Source organism: Falco punctatus, assembly GCF_963210335.1.
Source record: "Falco punctatus genome assembly, chromosome: 10".
NCBI lineage: Eukaryota > Metazoa > Chordata > Aves > Falconiformes > Falconidae > Falco > Falco punctatus.
The window spans coordinates 25,469,519-25,495,467 of NC_137590.1; the positions used below are offsets into that span (position 1 = coordinate 25,469,519).

The 25,949-nt window shown below is 35.0% G+C and overlaps 1 long non-coding RNA gene across 1 annotated transcript in view; it reads left to right on the top strand.

Annotated features, from left to right (window-relative positions):
* Window positions 1–25,949, top strand: part of LOC308071020 — a 78,797-nt gene that overhangs the window by 22,412 nt on the left and 30,436 nt on the right. The window contains exon 2 of the long non-coding RNA XR_013930968.1: window positions 1–25,949. This exon is cut by the window's left edge and continues 21,291 nt beyond it; it is cut by the window's right edge and continues 30,436 nt beyond it. This is a non-coding gene — a long non-coding RNA (uncharacterized lncRNA).

The following is a 25,949-nucleotide window of genomic DNA, read 5'->3' on the forward strand; positions in this document are numbered from 1 at the left end:
GTCAATTGTCTGAATGGCATGCAAGCATGAGGGATGAAATAAAAGGATGATTGATTTGAAAGGGTGCAAAAGCATTAGATGAAAGACAGGAAAACTGAAACCTAGGGCCCACAGTTTTATACATATTTTATGAAGAGACTAAAGCAGAAATGTTTCATGAATTAAATGTATTTTTTTAAAAACAGGTGAAAGAGAGAGAAAAAAGGCTACCAAAGAGAAAAGGCATATTGTTCAAATACATATGACCTTTGATAGGATTTTTCATACTGAGCAAAGTATTTGCCAGGGAACTGGGCTGGTGAGGGCAGAAGTGAAAACAGCACAGTTGCAGCTGCTGTCATGTGAGGATGTGAGAGGCAAGCCTTGCAGAGAAAGCCAATACCTTCCATTAGGCCATACATTATAACAGGAATTAATGAACAAGTATTAACTTAGGATAAACTAGCCAATGCTTATCTAACATGGGAAACTTCGTCTAAGTCACAGTGACTAAAACCCTCTACTTTCTGTAAGTTAATGACATTTCTCCAGTCCTTATGTTTAGCCTAAAAGATAAACTTATTTCTCTGTTGTCATCTTGACTGACTTGATGACTTGAAAAAGCATCACCTCTTTCTTGCTTACTTCAAGGTCTGGTATTATTTTTAACTTCTTTTGCATTTCTTTTTTTGTTTGTTTGGGTTTTTTGTTTTGTTTAAATGGCTAACAAATACTCATTCCACAATATAATGGACACAAAAGACCTTAGGTATTATTGGGTTTATGTACACATTCCATCATTTAAACAAATGAGGGAGGAAGGTATTTAATGCTGGCAGTTAACTAATCACCAGGTGTTCTGCAGTTGTGAAGAGATCTGTAATTCTCTCCAGTTTCAAAGTTCTCTAGACTCTTTGTTTCTCTCTCAAAACTATCTTTAATAACAGATTAGGACATCATTTTGAGTTTGCATTAATTGCACTTAGTGACACTGAAAACTTGGTTTTATCATAGCCAAAATTTTATCTTTGCATAGAACATCCGAGCATATGAATATTTTAACAGGCAAAATATAGAGTGCTCTTAGGCACACTTTTTCACTTCCAGTATTTATATGAACTCTGACTCAAAAAATAAGATGTTCTGGGTTGGACTCTAGGCTGGACTGGGCCAGGTAAAGCTTTCTATATAAACAGTTCTGAACTCTGCATGTAAATTTATATAAACAGTAGAGGATTTCAGACAACAGTTAATGAGTAAATAACTCAGTTGAGCAGAGCAGTAGATATCCCAAATGTCTGCCAATTGCAGAGCTATTGCTGAGCTCTAAATTCTAAGAACTAAACTCCAGATTGGGCTCATTTAGATTATCCTCTCATTAACCTGCACTAGAACCCTTCCTCTCTAGCAACCTGATTTGAGTTTCCAAGTGTAAGTGGTGTTCAGAATGACACAGTCAGTATCCTCGATGCAGCTTTCCTTTTATTGTGTCTAACAAACTCTCAAACTGCCGCTAATCAACAAATTGGAATGGTCTTTATCATGAGATGCAGTGGTCTGGCTATCCAGGCCCTCATACATTTCAATGACTTGGTTTCATTTGTTGTCTTTTTGTTCTTTTCTAATCCTGGCAAAATCTAGCAGTTTCATGACCACCCACAGGAAGTGTTTCTTAATACCTTTGTGAATTACACCTTCTGCTGAAAACTACCGTGGTTCTATTTCATATATGCAACTAAATGCTATGGCATACCAAGCTACTCCTACACCCTCCTGGCAGCAGAAGAATGGCCTATAGTTAAGTTTGTGACCCAGGTGCTGGAGACCTAGCTTCAATTCTTATTTAATTACAGACAATCTGGGTGAACTTTCAGAAGTCTTCCTCTGTTCTCTCTTTTTTTCACATGAACTGCAAAGAATTTACTTCCTTTTAACAGAATGCAGGAATAATTGCAGTAACACTACTCTGTTATTTGAATATAAATGAAGCTAAACATACAAATAACACAGACAGTGAAATAGACAGGTGGGATTTGGGATACTAGACAATGAAACAAACTTTTCCAGTCAAGTGATCCATTCAGTGTCATGTGAAAAGTCCTTGGCCCTTCAAATAAAGACCACTCATGGCACAAGAAATCTCAGTTCTCAAAATTTTTATCAAATAATCCCTGCCTGACATACTAGACATAGTATTCAACTTAAAAGTTGACATATTATAAAGGCTATCATAATAAAAATAAATACTAATGAATAGAGGGATAATCCTTGCCTACTTCCACATACTAATTTTTGGCATCCAGATTTGTTTAATTTCTGTAGCAAGCAAAAACATGTAAGCTGTAAATATATTAACTTCCAGTGGTATAACCTTTTTTTTCCCTATATTTTCACTTACAATTATAATGCGCATTTTTCTAGACCACCAATTTGTTTACACTCAGGTTTTCCAAATGTTCCCCTGCTCCAATTTTATTAATTGATTTACAGTACTTCTTAACTATCTGTATTTCTTTCTTATGCAAAAGATACACACTATGACTCTATGATTATAGCCTCCCAAATCACTCAGTGCAAGCACTATTAATTCCAAAGAAACACTGATTTTGGGTGGTTTCTTGCTTTATTTTCATAAGAATCACAACTCTTCCTCCAGAGTCTACTTTCAAGATCTCTTTCACAACTTCATAAGCACAGCATGAAGACTCAGGTCTATTCTCTGGACTAATCCTGACCTGCCATTCACATCTAGGGGTGCAGAGCAGATGCCTGCTAGCTGAGAACTTGTGATTGCTGCTTTTAAGACACAGGTTTAATTGACAGCTTTGAAGGTAGAAAAGTCATAAACAGTGTGACATATGTACTAGATTTACTGGCCAAATGCATGGGATGATCTATGAACCGCAGAATGTTCAATACAATAATTAAGACACCTGAATAATAGATAGGATGGGTAGGAGGAGTAAGAAAGTAAGAGAAATTTGGTAGTAGGAAAAAGAAGAACAGAGGTAAAGGTTTAAGAAATCTTGAATAAGCAAAAAAATGACAGAAACTTTTAGAGACAAAATTAGAATAGCTAAGAGCAAAAGAAAGAAGCGTAGAAATTAAGTGGCACTAAACATTTAAGAAATAGAGAAGGGACAGAAAAGAGAGGAAATAAAGACAAATAAGGTTCAGATGTTAACAATTAAAGAAAAAAGAAAACATTTAATAGGCTTAGAGAGGCCAACCTTCGGACACTTAATCAAACACTCAGATGAAGAAGCCAATAAACCTCAGCCATCTCAGAAAATCCAGATGCTGTCCAGAATATTTGAATAACGTCACATCATTCTTCACACAAACCACACAGCTTCCTTGCAAAGTGGGGGAACTGAAAAGCTGTGGTTTGATGGAAATTAAAGAGTAGGGCTGGAATGAATATTTGTCAGAGGTCAACAACACTACAGTCAGTACCTGAAGAATATCTGGTTTGGTCATCATAATACTGCTAGCCTTTAGCAATACCTTTAATTACTTTGAAAGAATTATAAATAAGTAAGCCTCCCAAGGATCATCTCTTTCTTATCCTAACTGTTCAATATGTCTGTAATTTCTTTAGATTTGCATTCCTCTACACATTTAAAGAGGTTTTCGCTCTGACTTACAGCTAAAAGTAAATTAATACAGAACGTACTTGAGAATGTGAAATGCCACATGCTCTCAGAGCTCATAAAAGTATAATTCAGCTGTTCTCTCATGCACTGTGGCTGAACACTTCCACTTTCATGGCAAAGTTTCAGAAGTTAAAGCACTTGATGACAGACAAAAATTAGAAATCAATGTCTTAAAGAACATATGTCAAAACCTCCTGTTAGTACCATAATTCATTCTCTGTCCAGTTCCATTTTAAACAGGATGCTTCTCAAAAAGTAGAAATAAACCAGGTTTGTATCCCTTGGCTCTCCTCAACACAGGAGAATTTACATCAAAACTACCATTAATATCTGCCTTAAATCCACCAGTCACTCTAGTTACTTCAGGCTCTTTTGAGTAGTAACTGCTTTTACTGTATCTTGTCTTTACATAGACCACAGAGGGGGAAAAAAGATATTCCCAGGTAGAACAAGCATAATTTGGTCCGGGATTGTAACACATATATAGTGAATTACGCTGAGAATGGACTTTCATTAGTCCATATGTATACATGCATAAACATACAAACATGAATATATAAACACAAACCTGCTTGTACATATTTTGGAACACCGAAATATGGAGCATCTTTAAAGAGGCTTAAGTGGATGAACCTCTTCAAATCTTTAAAAGTTAATCAAGGAGTTAAGTAAACGCATTTGTCTTGATTTGCCAACAAAATGGGTATGCAAATAGCTATTCGGTATTGCATTGGAAGCTCTTTATATTCTGCGCTTCCTCATCATTAAATTAAAGGTATTTCTGCTTATTCCTGTTCAGAGTTTCTAGATACTACAGAATCAACTTCAATCAAATTAATTAAATTTGAGATTACAAAGTTATTTTCAGAAGCTATTTAAATATTTTATGTGTCAAAATAAAATGAAAACAAAACAAATCTTGGGGTTTATCACTTCATGTTTTTTCAGTCTTTGAATGAATAAAAGTGGATTGAAATAAAATGAAAGCAAACCTCTGGCTACAATCTATTAACCGGAAACCTAGAGGTACAAAAATGGAACACATGTACATTAAACTAATCATTGTTCTGCTAACATTTTAGGTGAGATGCTGAGCAAGAGTGAATTACTTAAACCAAAACAGAGTTCTATTTTCTTGTTCATTTACTCTTAGTCATTCTTCAATACTACAAAAACACACACACTTGCACAGTTTGAAGATACTTCCTTTCTCAAATAAAAATATAAAATACATACATTTTTTTTAGCAATTGCTGTAGAATTTCTCTTACCAGGCAAAAGCAAAGAATGATCAATCAAACCCTCTGCCTCCATACACCAATTTTGGTGCAATGCATATAGACTTTGAAAACCGGGTATATCTGGTTAGTTATAACACTTTCATTTCCAGCTTCTCACAGACTTTGTTTTCTCTCTAAGACAGCAATTTAATGCTTCCAGTCAAATCACCCAAGAGCATTACTTGTTTGCAGCTTCTATTTCAGTATTAAATGCGTGCGATGCTAGAAGTGGGCATGTTTGTGTAAATACTCTTGAAAAGTGAAGAAACTGCAGATAAATGAAAGCAGCTGAATGATAACAGCAGGGATAGAAGAAGAAAAAGCCATTAGTGAATTCATTAATTTTTACCTTTGGCATTTAGTGCTTCTGATTAATGGCTTTCCTGTAGGCTGCTATTTTCCTCTCAGATATTAACATGCAAAATATGTGGCATGTAAGAATAAAGTGTTACTACTATTTATGTGTATCCAAAATCCTTAAGATATCAGGGATTAAGTCAAAATGCAGACAAATAAAATAGTTCATTTTTTGTGCATGTTTCATCTTATGAAGGACAGCTCCACAGCACGCTTGAATCTATAAAGTTTAAATGTGCTTTTAGAAATAAAAATGTCTTGTTTCACATCACCCGTATGTTTTTCACAGGTGGCATGTTCTGCTACAGCCCATGGCGGGCTGGGGAAAAACAGCCTGGAAAATATCACAGAAGTCTACAGCAAGAGGGAGATACACTGCATCCAGTTCTGGGCTCCTCAGTATGACAGGGACATGGACATACTGGAGAGAGTCCAACAAAGGGCCACAGAGATTATTAAGGGACTGGAGCACCTAACAGACATGGAAAAGCTGAGGGGGTTGGGACTGTTTAGCCTAGGGAAGAGCAGTCTGGGGGGGGAGCTTATTGATGTATATAAGCAGCTGAAGGGAGGGTGCAAAGAGGACGAAGCCAAGCTCTTTTCAGTGGTACCCAGTAACAGGACTAGAGGCAAAGGGCACAAAATGGAACACATCATGTGCCACCTGAACATCACAAAACACTTTTTCACTGTGAGGGTGACTGAGCACTGGCCCAAGTTGTCCAGGGAGGTTGTGGAGTCTCCATTCTTGGAGATATCTGAACATAGATGCTCCAGCAGCAATTCAGATAAAACTTCTGTACAACAAAGTGTAGTTCTTGCTTCTGTACTGATAAAGTATAAGTCATCCCCACTACACATTTGCTTTTTCTTTTTTATAGCTTGGTCAGATTCTCAGTTCAAAACTGATGTTTTCCATTATGGTTAACTAAGAGGTCATCGGTCTCATTGCTCTTCTTCCATCTACAACTCCTTGTCAAACCCTTCCTCCTATTTGTCTCCTGTATGTGTGCTCTCTACCTCATTACTCTTTTTCACATCTGATTTTTTTCCACTGAAAAATTGAAAGGATATAATCTTCTGCCATTATTTTGTTCTCCTATGACCCATCACCACCTCCTGCATTTGAGGTTGAAATTTCTGACCAGTTTCTGACCTAATCTTTCCAAATTTAAGTTACCAGCATTCCTGTTTATATTTTACCTTTTTTTCCTACGCATATTTTTATTCTCTTATTACAAAGAACCTAACACTGGCATAATCCATTCTCTCCCGGTATTCCTCACCCTTATACTCTTTAAAGCAATTATCTGAAATGCCTATCCTTTTTCATTCTAGGCCTTGTCCTCTCATGAGATATAGGGCACTGAAAAATGTTGCCTCATGTCTACAGTAACATTTTCTTGACTACTTCTCAATCTCACTATGCAGTTTTCATCCTCCTCCCTCTGCTGATCAATTTTAGTCATTAAATTCTTCCTCAAAATCCTGTATTCAGCCATTTTGAGTTCTCTGGCCAAAATTATCAACTCCTTCCAGCCTGACTAGAGACTGAAATCTACTCTCACATCTTTAGATCAAACGTAAGATTCCTTCAGCTACTCTGTCGTTGTTCCCTAACAGAGCACTTTTCTCTATTTTTTCTGAAATGCATACGAAAATATTAGCTTTTTTTTGGTAGCATACTTAATTTCCCCATCTCTAACAATGCCAACTTGCTATATTTAGTATTATTTAAACATATAATATATATGTATAATGTCATATTTATTATATAAAGTACTAATATTAATTAACATTTCAAACTGCTTCAAAGATCCCGTTTCCTCCCTTTGACGATACTTTTCGTCTTCCTTTTCTTTCTTACCCTTCTCCACTACACCAAGATGAAAAGTTTTGTATGCATGTTTGACAGCTTTTGCTGTATCAATGCAATAATTAAAGGAAGGCTAAGAAAGAGGATAAAGAATTGTGATAAAAATAACCTGTAATGTACCTATAGCATACCACGCTGAAGAATGACAAAAACAGGCCTGCAAATCTGTTTATTCCTTGAAATGGTTGCTTAAACTTTGAATGCCAATTCAGTAATGCAATACAGTAGCAGAAAGGGGTCTAACCATTTCAATATCCTCTACTGTCTAGTGCACTGAAAAACAAACAAAAAACCTTCTAAATTTGCACAGTGCTAACCACTCACTCCTAAGAACACAAATATTTTTTTATGCAAGGAAAACTGGGTATCAGTGTGGATAAATCTAGTTACTAGAAGCCTTTTCCTTGAAGATTAGTTAATCATTAACCATATGCATTAAAGGAATACCTTCACATAATCGACTCTTAGAAGAGAATTACATATTTTTAACATAAAATTACTTCAATCTAAAGTGAGGATGATGCAATTTTTATTTTTTTTTTACCCAGTAAGCCACTACAGAAAAGTTTGCTAATAGTGGTAAAAAGGGAAACAAGAAGACTAATAGCCCGTGTACTTTTCTATCCAACTTCAGTAAATACTTTCTCATTTCAGCATGCCTGAAACTTAAAAGAAATATAGGCAGGGTATAGAGAATGTCACATGGCAGATACTAATTGTTACGATTAAGGTCTAACAAGCATGCTTCCCTGCTGTTCTGAGAATGTCTCTGACTTTTGATCCTGACATCTGTGTCTTACAAGAATTTCACTCGGCTCTGACATTCCTTCTGATGTTGATCCAGGAATTAATGGATTGTGAAAAAGCTGGCAGGATATCATTTAAAAAATAGAATTCTTGGTGTACAACTGATGAAAAGGTATCAGACTTCACATACTTTGTGTCTGATACCAATACACTGTGTCTATATGCATGCATTTGGTCTGAAGCGGTATCTCAAAACAGAGGACAGAAAACAAGATTTAGAAGGAAGCAAGAGCTTCATGTTACGCTCACTTACAGCATTGCTATGGCACATCTTCAGTGTGTTACCAGATGAAAATTATCAATAATTTAGACAAATTCTGTGTAGTGGATATTCAACTGTTTAAAATCCCTACCAGCAAAATATATTATGATTAATTCGATATAGTAAAAAAACTTTCATAAGAACCTTTTCAGAGAACATCATTAAAGAAATCAATATAAATTCTGAAAGAAGTTTCAGCAGAGCCAGCCATAAGCACACTTACAGTGTGACATACGTTGTGTGGTCATCACTATACCATTTCTGTTTGGACACGTATTTAAGCTGGTTTGTGCTACAATGGTTTCAGGTTAAACGGACCTATGAAGAAAAAAAACCCCACAAACTTTAAAATATTTAATACCCAAAGTTAAACTGAGATTTTTTTCTAGATGTGTTTAAGACTGAAGAATTACATACAGAATTGAAATTTTACACATCAGAGAATATTGCCTTGTATTTCATGGTTCTGGATAATTACTAGATGCCAGTGGATAACTTAAACATAGCTTAGAGTCACTGACATTAATGTGTGACAGGCAGCATTACAGAACAGATTTAGCAATTTTAAATGAAAAAGTAGAATGATATTTGAAAAAAAATAACCATAAAAATAAAATTCAGGTTTAGAACAACAGGAAAGCAGTAGTGCCCTTTTTAAAGTAAAGCCAAAAATGGCTTTCAGTAATAAAAAGAAATGGAAGGAACTATAAAACTAAGGATTCAACAAGTTAAAAAGATACTAAATTCAACTGTCAATCATTGTCAATTATAACTAGTTAAAAAATTAATACTATATTGTTTAACCATCTCCTAAAGCCAGTCAACCAAATTTCAAATCAAACACTGACATCATTATTTCTTAAGTTAAAGCTCTGGTATTTGCATCTATAAATGGTTTAGATGTTTTAACAAAATTTCATAACACTCAAAGGCCTAGGATATTTTGGTACAAGTCCAGACCCTAATGTTATTAATAAAAAAATGTAATTAATAAAATTTATGGTACACATTACCTAGTTATTTAGCTGCTCACACCCAATATATAAACGTTGGAAGTACTTGCTTTAGGGAGCATGAAATTATCCAAAATAAGTAAGGCAGAATCAGAGTTTATTTACAGGAAGACAGTTTATGTGTCAGATATTAGAAATCAATATGTGAAAAAAAGGTTAGTGGCTTGCAAGTTGCATGCCTCTTACCAGTGCTTATTACAACTCTGTTGTTGTTCAGTTGCACAGAATTTACAAAATTTGAACAAGAATACCAGAATTCTAACAAGATGCAAATAAACATCTTGGAACATTTATAACATTAACAGTACCCCTAGGGAAACCACTAATGTTTTGTTTATATTATTAAAGACATCATGTGATTACTATTTTGTTTTAAGGGAAACATACATGCCTTTAAGCACTAATGTTTTATTATTTCTCTTTGATGCTATTTAAATTTGCTGTTCTATTTTTCCTTAAGTGTTCTAGAATCCATCGAAAAAGAAAAGAGCAAAGAGCACACAGATAAGGAAATTAAATGACGAAGAGGCAAAAAAGTAAAGTGAATAGTTAAAGAGAAAAGGCTGGATCACATTTAATATGTGGAAAAACAAAAGGCAAAGCTTGTAAAATCTGAAAAAGTAAGGTAGGGGTGTGAAAGTGTGATGTGTGACAGGTGGGGTAAAATGAGACAGTTGGGAGGAAAGAAATAAAAATGAAGAGCACAAATTAGACAAGACATTCATTTTAAGCCCTTAACAGGCTGGATCTCATCGTTGTCATCAGACAGGAAATGTCAGAGCTGGCACATTTGGGTTTTTTTGCTTTTTACTTGTTTTAAAAAAAGTCTGTGCCTTACAATACATAAAAAGTCTATTTGCTTTAAAGAAAAACACATCTCAGTTTGTTCCCATTTTCTCTCCTACTCAATCTTTAACAAACTTCAATTCTATTATATTGGAAACTACAATAATTATAAGGTTTAATGCTTCCATTATATTTTGAGTTATTTTATTTGATACCTGAATAGGACTTGATTTCTTTAAAAATAACTAAACTTTGCACTTACGACTACAGGTGGATTTCTGGAAGAGGATTGCATACAACGACACGTAGTAAGTGCTATCTCACAAATACAAACAAATCCTCACTGTAAAGTTCAGAATTTTTGAAGGTATGTAGGTATTCTTTCCAAAATAAATGAACAAAATTTTTATGTCAAAACCAAGCTTTTAAATGTATTTTCCAATTAATGGAAAGAACTTAAAGGTACACAGTTATTTAATATAGGCATTGTTAAATTTCTGGAAAGGATGTTTGGGACCTGAAAATTATGGCATTTTATAGAATGTATTGCCAATCTTGTCTCAATACAACCATTTCATTAGTCTGTACTGTTCTGTCAAATAAAATAATCCTTGTATACTGGAACATGGCAGAAAATGCAAGTGCAGTATTTACAATGCACGTGTCCATAATTTGTAACTGTATTTCTTCTACATAATCTCAAGGCTAAATTCAACTGAAGAAGAATACTGCCAGCAGGAAAGTGCACATAGTAACTGTAATTTCTATTAATTCAGTATTTCTAGAATATGCTTTATTTTTAGTTTTAACTCAAATGATCTTTTGAACTTTTTATTTTAAAAAATTTATCTCAGAGTTATATATAAAACCAAAGGATTTCCACACTGAGGGAACAGACTTCTAACTCGTGTACAGTTTAGATGTTTATACTCTATATAAGGCAGCCTACTGTCTCAACTCTTCCATCAACTATATCCATAAATTAACAAGCAAGCAACAGGGGGTAGCATATTTAGAAAAGATAGGAAAATATTCAGCCAGAAAAAATGTACATTTTCTTATAATTTATAATTCTTGTTACCATCATTATATGCTCTTAGTGAAAGCCAAGCGAATGGAAAGTGGAAACGATTTTGGATTTTACACACGGAGGTAATTGATGACAGAAGAGCAAGGCGGGGAAGGATCAGAAATGGGATTTAGAACCGACACAACATATCAAACTAACAGTACACCTACACCTATTTCCAACGGTAACTGGATGTTTCTTTTTAAGAAAAAGAGCCAAATCAAACAGATCATGTACAGAGTGATGCCATCCACTTTCTGATAGATGGTGATCTCCAAATCCAGGGATTGAATTCAGACCATCAAGTTTAAAAGCCATCAGAAGACCTATCCACCATGAATATTTCTAATTTCTGTTCTCCTCTATTTGTAGTTTAAATAAATGCATTGTCAATCACAGGTCTTTACTTTGGGCCATTTCCACATTCTACAAGGAAATCTAGCAGATAAATATTCCTTAAGCTTTATCAAGCTTCAGTCTACTTCCATAAGAGAACCGATGCCATCATTCTGCAAATCTTTTCATGTGTGCTTTTCTGGAAAGGTTCTAAACATTGCCAGGAAGTTCAGTTATTAAACTTGTCTTGGAAGCATATTGGGTTAACAGCTTGCATCCACAGAAAAAGTAACATAAACAAGCAAATCTATTACACTTTGAACCTTTTACTCTCCTATTACACCAAAAAAAGGCAAAAGAATTTAAATAAAGAAAATATTGACCCCTCTGCTGTACTATATTTTTGGATTATATAATTTCTAACAATACACATGTATTATCTCATTTTGCTTTTCTCTGAAAACTAATTAAAATAGCCACTGTGTTATAGTAGATTTCATACTCTTAAACCATTATACGCTCCTTTCTGTTGTATCTCAACATGTTTCCATTTTTATTTGCCTCTCTTCGGACTACACAAGGTAGGTATGTGTTATTCTCATTTAGCAGGAAAAGTATTATGGCTTATCCAAGGTCAAAAAGGAAGATAATGTCATAAGAAATCAACTAATCCCATTCAGTTTTCCCAAACCATAATCTGAAGGCCTTAATGTTAAAATGTATTCTGGGCCACCTTTATTTAAAATTCTTTAAATATTATCACCATTCTGATGTCTTAATTGTACCCTTTGCTACAGTTATTTTCTTATTTCCTCCCTATATGTCCTTCACCCTGCCTCACATCTAGGATCCTTTCACAACTCAGCAGCCAGCAAAAGGTGTTCAGTAACTGTCACCACCAGAACCGCAAGAATGTATATATTCTATCCACTATTTTTTGCTGCCAACTCTTTTCTCCCTATTCACAGAAAAGTAAGGGGCAAAGTGATGTCTTCTGTAGGGTTTAGTTCTCCATCTGGCAAGTGTCTGGCCTGAAGAGGGCTGGAGGATCTGCTGTATTCCGGCTGACTGATGCACAGTTTTTCCAGGTTATTTTTACAGGTGCAATTTACAGACTAGCTATGTCTTAGTCTACAAAATTACAAGGTAAAAGGTGTTATGTAGCCTCTTTCCTCTTTCTGAAGATGTCAGGGAAAAAAACCACCAAGGAATTTCAGTACTTAGCTAAAAGAAGTTAAATATTTTAGAAAGAGATCAAAACTAAATGAAAGCTTTTGATGATAAATGAAGAACATATTTTGATAAGCTTTTTCAAAGGTTAATTATCTGTGCAGTTAAAAATGTGCTCTTCTTTTGCATTTGACTTCACCTGGCTTCATCATGCATTTTTGTGTCTTTGCCTGCTACGTTACAGAATATTCCACTTTGGGATACTTTGTACTTGAAATTATTCAGATATCTTGATTTTAAAAAAATAAAATAATGGTATACTAACTAAAACTCTCCAAATTAAAAAAAAACAAAAACAAAAAAAACCCACCAAACCTAAAAACAACCAACCAAAGAAACCAAACTGAGAGCAGATCTGGAGAACAGGGCCTTAGAACTGCTGAAAATACATAAAAAGCAATGAACTCTGAAGACTTTCAACACATCTACAAATCAAGCTTATTTTTTTAAAAAAAAATGAGATAGTTGACACTATAAAGTCTATCTGAAAAACCTAGAAATGCCATAGCCAGAGATACAGCAGGACTCTAAACGGAGAATCAGTAGCTACAAGACAGAGTCTCTAGAGTGAACACTCAGGACCATGAGCCCCATGTTAACTGGGAAACTCTTGCATCTGGGTCAGACAGTAAAATAGCAGCAGAATCTCCTCTAATCACAGTAATCAAAATAACATTTTTTGTTTCAAGTCCAGCTCTACAATGCCTTGAGATTTTAGTATATTACCTGGACTCATTGCATGGGACCCTTTCAAACAAAAAAGCCAGACCTAGAGTGTAAATGGCTTGGATGCCTGTGATGGGCCAGCTCTTGTCCTAGTCCCTTTGTTAAAAACATCTGATGAAGCATTTCCTTTATCTTATCTGTAGGAGGCTGGAATATGTTTGGATGCATTTAATATCAAAGTGCAAGTGTTCTTCTACATGCCTTTTGACCAATACTGCCTCCTTCTTCTGCCTACTGTAAAGTGGAGTGACAGTCCAAGCAGCACATGGAAGATAGGCTCCAAAAACAATCATTACTGTTTCTTGAGTTGTTTACTCAGCATGGCATGACCAAAAATATAAACACTTTTTCACATATTTCTTCTTGCTGGTCTGGTATCTCCAATATTGTACCTACACAACCCAGAGAAACAGGGTCTTACTGTGAGTACCTGGTAAAGGGAGCCCCGTAGCTAGATCATTTACTGCCCACTCTGTGTACAGCCTTCTTTGCTTTAAGTGGGGAAGAACAGGCAAAGTGCAGGGAGTTTGAAAACCCACGTTGCAATGGTCCCCGGGGAACCACTGCCAGCTGGCATAGGCTAAAGCAACACAGGAGCCTGGGGCTACACGGAAAATCAAAGAGCTATAACCATCTCCCTGACAGTCCCCGAGTGTAAACTAGATATACAGAAGAATCCAGGTCTTTGTGTACACAAGGGAGATCAGTGTTTATTTCTATCATTTTCTGAAAGATTTTTATCTGTCAATACATTGAGCAAGGTAAAAGTCATACCTAAAGGTGAAAATGGTATAATATTCAGATATTTGACTGAGGTATCTGAGATGATCTGATGCTTGCAAAAAAAAAGAAGCCTGGATAGGCTCTCAAAACCTTGTTTCTCAGCAGATTTGAACGATTCAGAGAATCTAGTGGATTGAACAATTCCTAGCCAGGCACACATTCATGATTGCTTTGCCTGGAGACAGAGGGGAGTAGAGCTTTTCAAGGTTCACCACCATTTGTTATCCAGTATTTACAGCATTCACAGAGTGTAAATGCACAGCACTTTATAATTAATACTACTTGGCCTTGAATTAACAAAAAGATAAGGATCTGAATTTCCCACAGCATCTTATAAAACCAACACATATGATTAGATCTGAAAACTTGCAGAAGCTACCAAGTGCCTTTTCCCAGGCAGACTGGAAGCCAAAGATAAAGATCATAAAGTTAAGCTAGGAAAAGAAACAAATAGACCAGCATTCCCCGGCTATGATCATTCAATTGAAGGATCAGCTGTTACATGTCATGTTCCTGAATGACTGCTACTACCTTTCAGTGTGTCTCCTTGTCAGATGTTTACTGCTCCAGTAAAAATAAAAATAATCATTCTCCCCATCTCTTCCACTAAGCCAGGTTTATGGGACTGTCATCTATAATTTTTTTTTTGATTCCTCTATATCTTTCAGCCATTCTGTTGCTTTGGTGAGACTAAGCGTGCTCAAGATGTGCCACGTCAAGGTGTGTCCTTGGCCTTTTCCAAGTATTGTTGGTCGATCATGAGAAATACAGACCATGAGTATCCATATTCTTAGCTGTGGCTGAGGAGCTTTTAACTGAGCTTTGAGGAATATAAAAGGCACGTGCAATGTTCCTCCTCCTGAGGCAGATAATTCTGCCAGCCTGGTCAGTTCTGCTAGTGTCATGATGGCAATTCTTTACTTCTCCATCTATAGACTGCTGCAGCGTCATCATGACTACCAAATAGAACATGCTCTCTGCCTCCCACAGCTACCTTTGTGTCCTCTGAGTTTTACAAGTAGCACTTAAGCACAACCAGAATTTAACTTCTAGGAGCAAAACAGTTTGCATATTAAGAAACCAAATTAACACATTTAAATTCTTTTCAGAGCAGAGGAAAAAGTATGAAGGACCTTTATAAAAATTGCCATCAAATGTAGTTAGAATGTACTATGTACATACATGAATAAAACATTAAAAGTATTATAAAAATCCACTGATATTATTAATATCAAAAGATCATAATTTGGAATTAAATTTAAGATTTAAATTACTTGCACTAATGAATAACATACATTCTAACAAGTATGTATATTGGAATGACCACGTCATTGAAGGGTTAATGGCTCCAGTTATGGTAGAAATTTAAATATCATGGGGAGGCACCTCCTGACCCAGCCATCACTGAGAATTATGCAGATTCAAATGGGAGCCACACAGGCTTTGATTTCCCCCAAGGATTGATGAACAAGTACAAAATAATAGAAAGTGACAGGAAGCAGATGACTGAGGTCTAATTTAATGTCATTCTAAAAGACAATATACCTTAAATTGGCCTTAGGAAAATTATGGGTTACAAACAAGAGAACAGAAACATGCACTTTTTCATTTTAGTTCACTAATTTAAAAAGTAATCCTTTGAACAAATGAACAGTGAAACAATAGTCATTTGGCAATGCAAAACTGCCAAACTTAAGTAGGTGTACTTTGCATAATTTGCAGTTTATTGGGAAAAGCTGTAATCTTAAAAGGGAAACCCTATTAAACAAAATATTGAAATTATCTGATTTTATACAAATATTAATTTGAGCTTGTTATAAAGACAAAGAATTAATAGTTCTTAAATAGCACGATTAAATGCAATGAAGATATGCTCAGAAAAAGTTTGCCATAGTTACACATGCACTTACCTAGAAATAAAAAACAACAACTGTGCTGAAAGGTTTTTTAAGAATAAAGCTAGAACATCTCACTGCTTTTAATTGGTAAGGGTCAGAAATGGCCTTCTACATGCCAAAGTTAAGCATAAACCACACTTCAATCCAAACCCCCCAGATTTCAGTACTTGCTATATTTAATATGATCTTATATCATTTCACATTACAGAAGTTATAAATACCAGCATTTGAATAATATGGAATAATATTGTAAAATATTTGAGACATATTTGTATAGAAAGAGCACTTAATTTTTTACTTCAGAAATTATGCTATTTGTCCTGCCTAATTTTTTTCCAGTTCTTTAACATCAATGAATAGAGGTATCCCAAATTAGGTACTTGCTAAATAATTGTCTTAAATTCACCATTATTTTTTTCCTTAGCTGGTATTTAAACATAGGGAAGGATTTTTGATAAACAAGCATTCAAAGCAGATTTATATAGCATCAAATTAACAATCTAAGTCAGATGGCTTACTGTAATACATTACTGTGTTTTCAGAAAAAATATGAAGATTTTCTCTAAAAATTGGAGGCTTCTTAATTTTTAAAAAGGGGAAAATAGCCGCTTTTAGAACATGTACAAATATCCTGTTTCACAAGGAAGGATCATAGACTCCCTATTATGATTAACACAGGAAAAAGAAAAGTGCATTGCGCAAGTACTCCATCTGCAACTTAATCACATGGTAGACCTGGAGGCATCTCAACAGTGCTAACAGAACTGCCTCAGGAATCTACAGAGCAGCCAGATGCCAGCCCTGGAAAAATATGTAATATTGCATGATATCTGCATCCTGTGACTGGCATTCAAAGAGAAGCCATAAGACTGGTCCAATGTTCAGGGCTGAACAGGAGCCTGATATTTGCAAACATTCTCACTATGAACAGCGTGATTTTTCCTTTAAGGATAAATTAAACAAGGCTGACAAAAAGTGTGCACCCCCAAAAGTTTTCCAAGAAAGAGCTATGTATAACCCTACACAGGCAGAAAACATATGTTGTATAATTCAACTATATTATGTTAATAGTAAACCAACTGTGAATTTGCATTTTTAAAACTGTATGTGAAAAGAAGCTTTTAAGCAAATTTCTCCCTTTAGAAGAATACTGCACATATTTTACAGACTAAGCACAGCAACAAATATTTCTGTAAGATCAACAGAAGTAACTCCTTCCTAAAAACCTACCCTTTATATAAGTGGTGAATATGTTTTTTTGAAATTAATTAAGGCCGGGAACATCTTTATTTATACCTTTCCTTAAAAGGCTGCAGGTTTCCTACAAACAAACTTACGGAATTCAGAAACAATGTAAATGCTATTCCCATTGGAAAATAGTCCTTTGATTGTTATATTTCCTGACATCAGGTTGTTTGCCTGGATGTAATGTCCATTGTTCAGTGACATTTGCAGTAATCTTCAAAACTAAATTTTAGTTTATATGACATAAGAAACATGTAATTTTATTTAAAGAAAACAAGAGAAACAGGGAAGGGAGAGAACATATGATATTAAATACGGTAACATATGTTAGACAAATGGTCTACAAATCTGAAAGAGTTAAAACTTCAACATACAACTTTTACAGACCTCATTTACTGAAGGTTTTAAGGGCATGCAATTTGCTGTATATTGTCCAAGCCCTTTATCTGGATGAAGTGTTGACTAGAACCCAGGAAAACCAGTCTGCCCAAGGGACTGGTGGTAGCTAAGCAACAGATACCTGAGAGAGTCTTTGGTCATATGACAAAAGTTCTCACAAAGGAGGAGTCACCTTCTATCAGTGACTTTTAAAGTTTTTTTAAATGGCATCCTCCTAACCAGAGCATTAGGCTTGAGAATCTCCCTTGCTGTTTGTGGTGGAACTTCAATTTCATTTCCATTCATTGCTGAGGCCCAGAAGTATCTCTTCTCAACTTGAAAACTTTAACCATGTGCCCAGTTCTGCATACCAGTTTTATCACAAAGATAGTAGCTATTTACATTACAAACATTTTTATGTCTAATGTAACATCTATTTTAGATAAGACTAAAACTGCAAAATGAACTTCAACGATCACAGAGAAAATACAGTATAGAGAAAACAGAGCACCTGATACCTGCTGTAATTTCAAAGAAAGAACCTATGGATTTTAAGGTTTGGTGCAAAGTGATATCAATCCTACAACTACTGCTTTCTGTGCTTTACATAAAGCTGTAGAGACTGACTATCAGTCCAGGATTAAAAAAAAAAAAAGGTGGACACTAGTTTCATTTCTTTGTTTTGCTCACAAAAGCAGAGAAGGGTTCACCTAACCAATATAAGCCTTGTCAGATGTACATAGGAATTTCTCTGCTATGCAATTTTCTGTTTCTCAGAGGAGAATGCTATTCTTGAACACCCATGCTCAATGCTAAAAAGATACACAACATACATTCACTTGGGAGAATGAATGAATTGCGATCTAACACATTAAATCCAGAAACAATTTAGTTGGCATGAGCCAGGTATATAACCAGAAGACTGTCCAAATTAATCAATGCTTTTTATAGTGTTAACAAACTCTCTGCCTGCTTATAGACAAATCAGCACCCTATGAAGAAGGAAAACTGTTTAGGTCTTCTATCTCAATGCTAAAAAAGGGACAAAAATTGAGTGAGCAGATATTCACAACAGAGTACAGAAGCAGTCTATGAAAATAACTGCCCCCTCTGAACAAGCAGTTAACAAGATATACGTTTCAGTTTTTCACTCTTCTGCTGGACATTACTACTTGCATACTTAATTTCCTATCCGTTGGAATTTCAACAAAACTGATTATCATTCCCTCAGCTATAACTTGAGTAACATATGTATAATACATATACATTGGTCAAGTTAAATTGAACAAATCCATGCCACAAAGTAAAACAAAACTTTTCCAAAAAGTAGAAAGATAATTTTTTTGAGTAAATTCAGGAGAAAACATAGGTTTGACAAAGTTGACAAGGAATCAAGATATAAAGAATGAAGAACAACTAAGTATAATTTTACTTTGAGCTTTTGAAGGATCTAGACATGAAAGCCTGACCATATTATCACAGAGACTCTTCCAAATATTTCCATACTCACTAATGGATATTCATTAATATTTTGATTATATTTCATAAATATAAATTCATTGATAATAGTTATTATATTAATAAATATATTATGCAAATTTTCAAAGGACAGTCAAATCATCTTCAGTCTTACAGAACTCATTCATTCAAAAAATTCATAATCTGCTCACATTTTGCCAGCTAACATGACTATTAAGAATTGAAAAATGAGAAGCGAGATTTTTATTATTTTCACATTTACTTTTAATGATCAGATGAATAGATAACATTACAGAAGAGATTAACTGGAAAGGCTAAGCAGCTATTGAAAGAAGTACTGAAACATTCTGTGACCAGGAAAATGGGTGTGCTCTGTAAAAATCCCAAAGTGGTTGGTGCTAATGTAGCAAGCCTAACAACAAAACCCTGATGTACTAACACAGAATGTGAAACTCTGTATTACAGAGGTAACCGACACAGTGGAAGACTGTGACTAGAATACAAGTATTGAAAGGCATGGATTTTTCAGAAAATACAAGAGAATAAATGGAGTAAGGTAGCACTGTACAGAAATGATGAAATAGAACGTGGTCTAATCTAGAAGTAAAACTCAAGATATTTAATAAGCACAATACAAATGAGGACAATAAAATAACCTTCATTTTAGAATTATGAATCAACTGCTGTGTGTACTCAAATATGCAATTACAAGTATTTTTAACAGATTTTTTTATGACAGAGAGGCCATCAGATGAATAGAGAACAGTGAAAATAAATTGTGTTTAAAAAAGGAGGAAAAAAATCATGAAACTAGAGAGCACTCTAACACACCATGAAATAGTTTGAAATAATGTTCACCTTTTCCTTATGTTCTAGTAAGAACCAAGACATTTGCAGGCAGATAAGGAGTACCATCCTGGTTAGAGCAATGAGCATCTCACACAAGAAGCAGCAATGAGCATTTGCTTTAGTCTAGAAAAAAAGGCTGAAAAGAGATATGACTGCTGTTTAAAAATATATGGTGAGGAGGTAAAAAAGCAAAAAGGATGCAGAGCTTTTTCAGAGAAATTCTATTAAAACAGGAAGAATCTGATATTAAAGAGACATGAAAACTTTCAGAATGGAAATTAGAAGAAAGCTTCTAATCATTGGAGCAGTGAAGCTCTTAGGCAGCCTTATTGTAGCAGAACTGAGAGTAGAAACACCAAATATTTTTTAAGTGGAACTTGATCTAGTAAGTGTTGTATGATATGGCTTCTGGTTGTAGGATAAAACTGACTGGCATTATGGTCCTCTTCAGTTCTACTTTTTTAAAGCCTCAGCTTAATCTGGACTTTTAATAAGGACCTCTGGCAGATGAGTACAATAGCAATCCTAGTTTTCATTCCCTTGCAGTTACTTGGAAGACTTAAAGTCACATTTCTCAATTATCAGAAAAGGTTTTTGTCAGTTATCTCAGCTAGCAGCCACAGTGACAGCTAGCTTCATTGCTTTACAGACTTAGTGTTGCAGCACTCTCCAAACTATCAAACTGCAACAAGGTCTTTTACCATCTCATACCATCACACTCTTCACACCAGTCCCCCTGCTGCCTTCTCCCAGTCTCTCCTCATCCCAGGCACACACTCTCTCTGCTCCTTTCTTGGCTGCTCCCTCTTCATTGGCTCTCAACCCCTTACCAGAACCAGACACACCTGCACCTTATCTACATCAGCCAACCCCCTGCCGCTGAAGCCAGCCCACAGCTGTATATTATCAATGTTAATTAACCCACCTTCATCCCTCTACAACTTAGTAATTGTATTTTCTGGATCTTAGGAGATACATAATTAACCATAAAGCATTCAACAGACACTTGGCTGTCTATATAAAACTTATTTCCAGGAAAGCCTGTGCTATATTCAATCTTGGTGGGGCAAAAACAAGTTACTGCAGGCTTTAACACATTTGTTGTGAACTATCCAAATTCTTTGAGGTTCTTAGCGAGGTAAGCTCAATTGTCTGCTTTCATAGAACCTGAAAAATTAGTCCTTAGACCAAGTTCTGTACCTTTTAAAGAGTGAATGGTTATATCAGGTCTTCAAGAATATTTTTCCTTCCATATGTCATTAAAGACTGGGAAAGCAGCTCATTAAATACCTCTTTTTTTTCTAAGTGATCACTTTAATGTATTATAATGTAACCTATAAACATTTCATCAATATTCAAGTAATAAAAATATGGGAACACTAAATAAATATTTATTAATCCAAACAGCAAGAATGAAATGTCATACTTCCCAGTGTTGTACATATAAACATAATTTAGCAAATTAGTGCTGTACATGCGTAACTAAAGTGACTAATTACATTACTAAAGTATGTACTTAGTCTTACCAGTAGAATTCCATTGCTGTACTTCACTGACATTTTTTTAAAAATTCTTCTGTAATTAACAATTGACTGTTACTTTGTCAGCAACATAGTCTTCTTTTGATAAGCAGCATTTGACAAGTTTTCCAAAAAAATCTGCTGCTTTCAAGCACTGATCAGTACAAGACTTACTTCACTTTCTGAGTAAGTTGAGAGGGAGTTACAAACAGTGGGAAGAGAATGAGAAGAAACATTATCTTTTTCTACTGTAGTTTTAGTAGATAGAATTAATATTTTTGTGTTTGCCAGCATATTGACTTATACTGATGATTCTGTAACTCAGTAAAGTTAGTTCTTTCCTTTCTAGACAACTGTTCCCATATAGTATTGTATAGATTACAGTATATTTTCACCTGTGATTTTCCATATCAGAACAAAGGGCACAATGCTAAAATACAATTACATTTATAATCCAAACTACACATAAAATCAGACTTCAAAAATGAACTTCAATCAATATCTAAAATTTAATTTCCCTCTAAGCTTTCCAATTGCTCTTATTAGGTGGGTAATCACATGCAATAAAACAGATGTCAAGTAGGTGTTTTCATTGATCTGTGTAGCTGAATGCATAAACAATTTACATCCTAAACATGGTTGTCTGAATTGCACATTAATTAAATGGTGAAACAGTCAATGTGAATGCCCATTGTCATTAGCTTTCCCCTGTATTTCCCCACACACCCCCATTCCCCACCCCCACAAAGCATCCATTCAATTTATATATTGAAACTAAAATTTTACACAATAGAGAAGGTCCACTTGGAGGACCATTTCTTCCTTCTACATAGTATTCTCCCTTCTGATACCAGAGATGTCAGGATCAATAGTGATAACAGACTGTAAGTAAGATTTAATGCAAAAATGTGGAGGTACATAAATTTTAGGATATATTTTTTAGGACATAGATATCCTGGTTAAATTATTGTTAACAGCTCAGTCTGGGAAGCAGGGAAAAACATGCCATGCTTTCAGATCTTACTCAATATATCCACATAATTTCTTATAGAACACCTGTATTTTGAGCTACCTGGATAAAAAAAGACTGTCAGAATTCTGGAGACTGACGAAATTCACCTTTCTTTCTAGCAAGCAACACCAGGACTCTGCTAAAAATGATCCTATGGAGTTGTAACATAAAAGAGAACGCGTACACAGGCACCATCGGCCATTCTGCCCTAGGAAGGTGTTTGGGTCTCTCCCAATGGGCACAGCAAGCTGAAGTTCTTTCGCTCCTCTCCTGAAGTGCTTAGACAATCATCACATCAGGCTGTGCTAAGAGGAAAGTTTGCTTCTACACCAGTGAATAGTTGGCAGCTTTGAGTAAGAGGCCAACTCAGGCTTGCAATCAATATATTGAATTACAGATGTATAATACCCATATGCTCTGCTAGTTAGCCCAATGCAACTTCACTTTTACTTTGAATAACTGCTGTCTTTAAGACTCTAAGACATAAATGGAGAAAAAATCCCACTTACCTAGAATGTCTGTGAAGTCATTTTTTGTACACAAGACACTAAGGTGTGACAACTTGATAGATGGCACAGAACTCGGATGACTTGGCTATATGAGGCAGAGCACTGGTGGCTCTGGGAGAAATTTCATAATAAGGAATACTGGCAAGTGGTTTATTTGCTACAATGATAGAAAAACATTCACAAGAATAGTGTGAATATTCATAACAATAGACTTTAGCTCATGGTACAGGCTGCAACACATTCTTGTCTCAAATCTCTTGTCCTGCCTGTTTTCTGAATGGTGACATCTCTTCAGAAGTCAAATAAAATAGCATTCTTACTTTGATGGCTGGAAGAAGAACATATTAAAATAATATAGAATGGATGACCTGTTAGCTGCCACTCAGTAAAGTGAAACTTACAGTCACAGTCAGAAAAAGAACTTCTCAAGCTACTGAGATAGGAATACTGAAATTTTAAGAGGGCAGTGTGTCTGTGTAGAAGATAATCTGCAGAGATCAAGCTGGAAAAGAAATGCAGGTTGGTGCCTACACCCAAATCATGCCAGATGTTTATTACTATTTCTGGAGAAAAGACTGCAGCTCACAAATCAGATCCAAACATAACAGGGCTGCGGCACTCTAGAGGTGGGACAACAGAACTCTCAGTGTTCTGGATGCTCTTAAGAAAACCCTTGGCTAAGTCAGCCCAGTCTGGCAGTCTAGCACTTCACTATTTTCAGATGTACAAACTTAAATAAGGTATTGCTCTATTTCTTAGTGTAAAGTTTATGAGAAAAATTGTTCAGCAAGCCAAAGAGAAAGATGGATTTAGTGCTGTTTGCTAGAGAAGAAAGTTTAGGAATAATTTATTTTAATGTCCTTTAAACCTGCAAGTCACAGTTCTAATTTATATCCCTTACTTATTCAAAATAAAACTGAATAAGGTTAATTTTTGAATGTTAATATGTGGTTTGTTATTACCAAATTTAAGTAATTATCCAAGATTCAAAATGAAAAGTGCAGCAGACCATTAAAAAAGAAAAAGAATGGAAAAAAGTTTAAAAATTTCAAAGTATATAATAGTAGGTTTTAAAATGTTAATAAAATTATGGTATAAGGTATTTGTGTGACATATAATAAATCTAGTGTATGCACTATAAGCATCTTTCTGGACCTTTTAGGCATTACAGGAATAAATTAAAATGGGATTAAATCTGTAACATGAAACAAGCACCTCTGAGAAATACACAACTTCATAATGTTTTTTACAGACTTAAGGTCCTTATGTTAAAACTTAGGTAAAGTTTACGCAATGCATTTGAGGAACCCACACGGAATATTTCAGGACTCAATTATTTAGAGTAATTGAAAAGACAAACCAGAGTGGTATATGCAAATCAAATGAAAAAGAGAGAAAGCAAGCAAATAAAATCTTCAAATTCGTCCTTTGGGTCTTTTTTCTTATGTTCACCTTTCAAGCCAGTAAATAATTACCTTTGAGAGGCTCTAACAATTAAAGAATAACATTGATTAATTAGGAAAGAAAGTGAAGAATACTAATCAATCCTAAAGACAGTCTTTCTTCTCCTACCTCAAGCCTTTTCGCCACCCACAAACAATGTGTTTTCTATACTGTTTAGATTCTTTTAAAAAACATTCATATTCTTGTCCTTTCACACAAAACTCTCTTGGTGAGCATTGTTTTGGGAGGAGTGGGTGGTAGGCAGGGGGCACAGGATGTTGAGAGAACAGATAGGATGTCAGGTGAAGATGGAATGCTGTGCCCTCTCTAACCAGCTGAAGACTCTGCGTGATTGTTTTCTTACAAATAATACCTGTGGGTGTTGAAACAGTTCAGGGAATCTATCAAACATACCCTTTCACTTTGCTGTTGTAACTCTATAAAATTTATTCTCATTTCAAAAGAATCTTGGCAATAATACCTGTAGGTGGTTGAGTAATTTAGAGAAAATCTGTCAAACTTACTTCCACCGACTTTAGCAATAGAATTCTGTAATTACTTTCAAAGTTGTAAAATGCAATGATTTATTTTCAGTATATTCAGAAAGTTCTAAATTGAGCTTTTTTTTTATTTATTTTAATGACTTCTAATAAGCTTAGTGGAAGAACTAACTCAAAGAGTAGATTTAATAATTGTGCAGCATTTCCTCTAACTCACAATAAGGAAAAAAAGTCAGTGCTGCATTTAGGTAACAGGACACTACTGCAAGTATTGTCCCATCTTCATGCGGGTAGATAGCTCTCATTTAGCTGTCTCCTTACATAAGTCTGAGATGATACATCTGAAACCAAACTTGAGACAAACTTTTCCATGTAAAACTATATGGGTTTACAGAATATTTATGAACAATATAACTGAAGACCTCTTTCTCCTGCTCAAAAGCTATATTTAGTATTTCTTAATTCAGAATACTAGTATAAAATTGAAAATTCAGAAATCTATCGTAAGCCTAGTTATTCTAGGAGAATTTCTTAGTGCCCCCAGACTCAGGCACACATTCAAATTATTCTGTTTAACAACCTACCCTTTGTCAACTGACCTAATTGAGTGAACATTTATTCACTTTTATTCCATGGCAAATGTGATGTTATTTGACCTTGCACAATCCCTAAAGAAAGAAAGGTAGTCCAAGATGAACTGAAATCATCTCAGTGTGCATAAAGACAGCAAAATACAGCACTTTAATCATTTTGCTAAAAAATCCTTAGAACTTGGTTCCAGATGATCAAAACTATTTTATATGTCATCAAAGTCTAAGATCATATATCTCAAGACTTTTGAGTCTATGAATGGCAAATACTTTAAAAAAGTCAAATTCATACTACTGTGCAGAAATGCATTTCTTTCAAATATGTACAGACATTGCTTTGTGGTAATCTAATTGCAAGACTGGTAA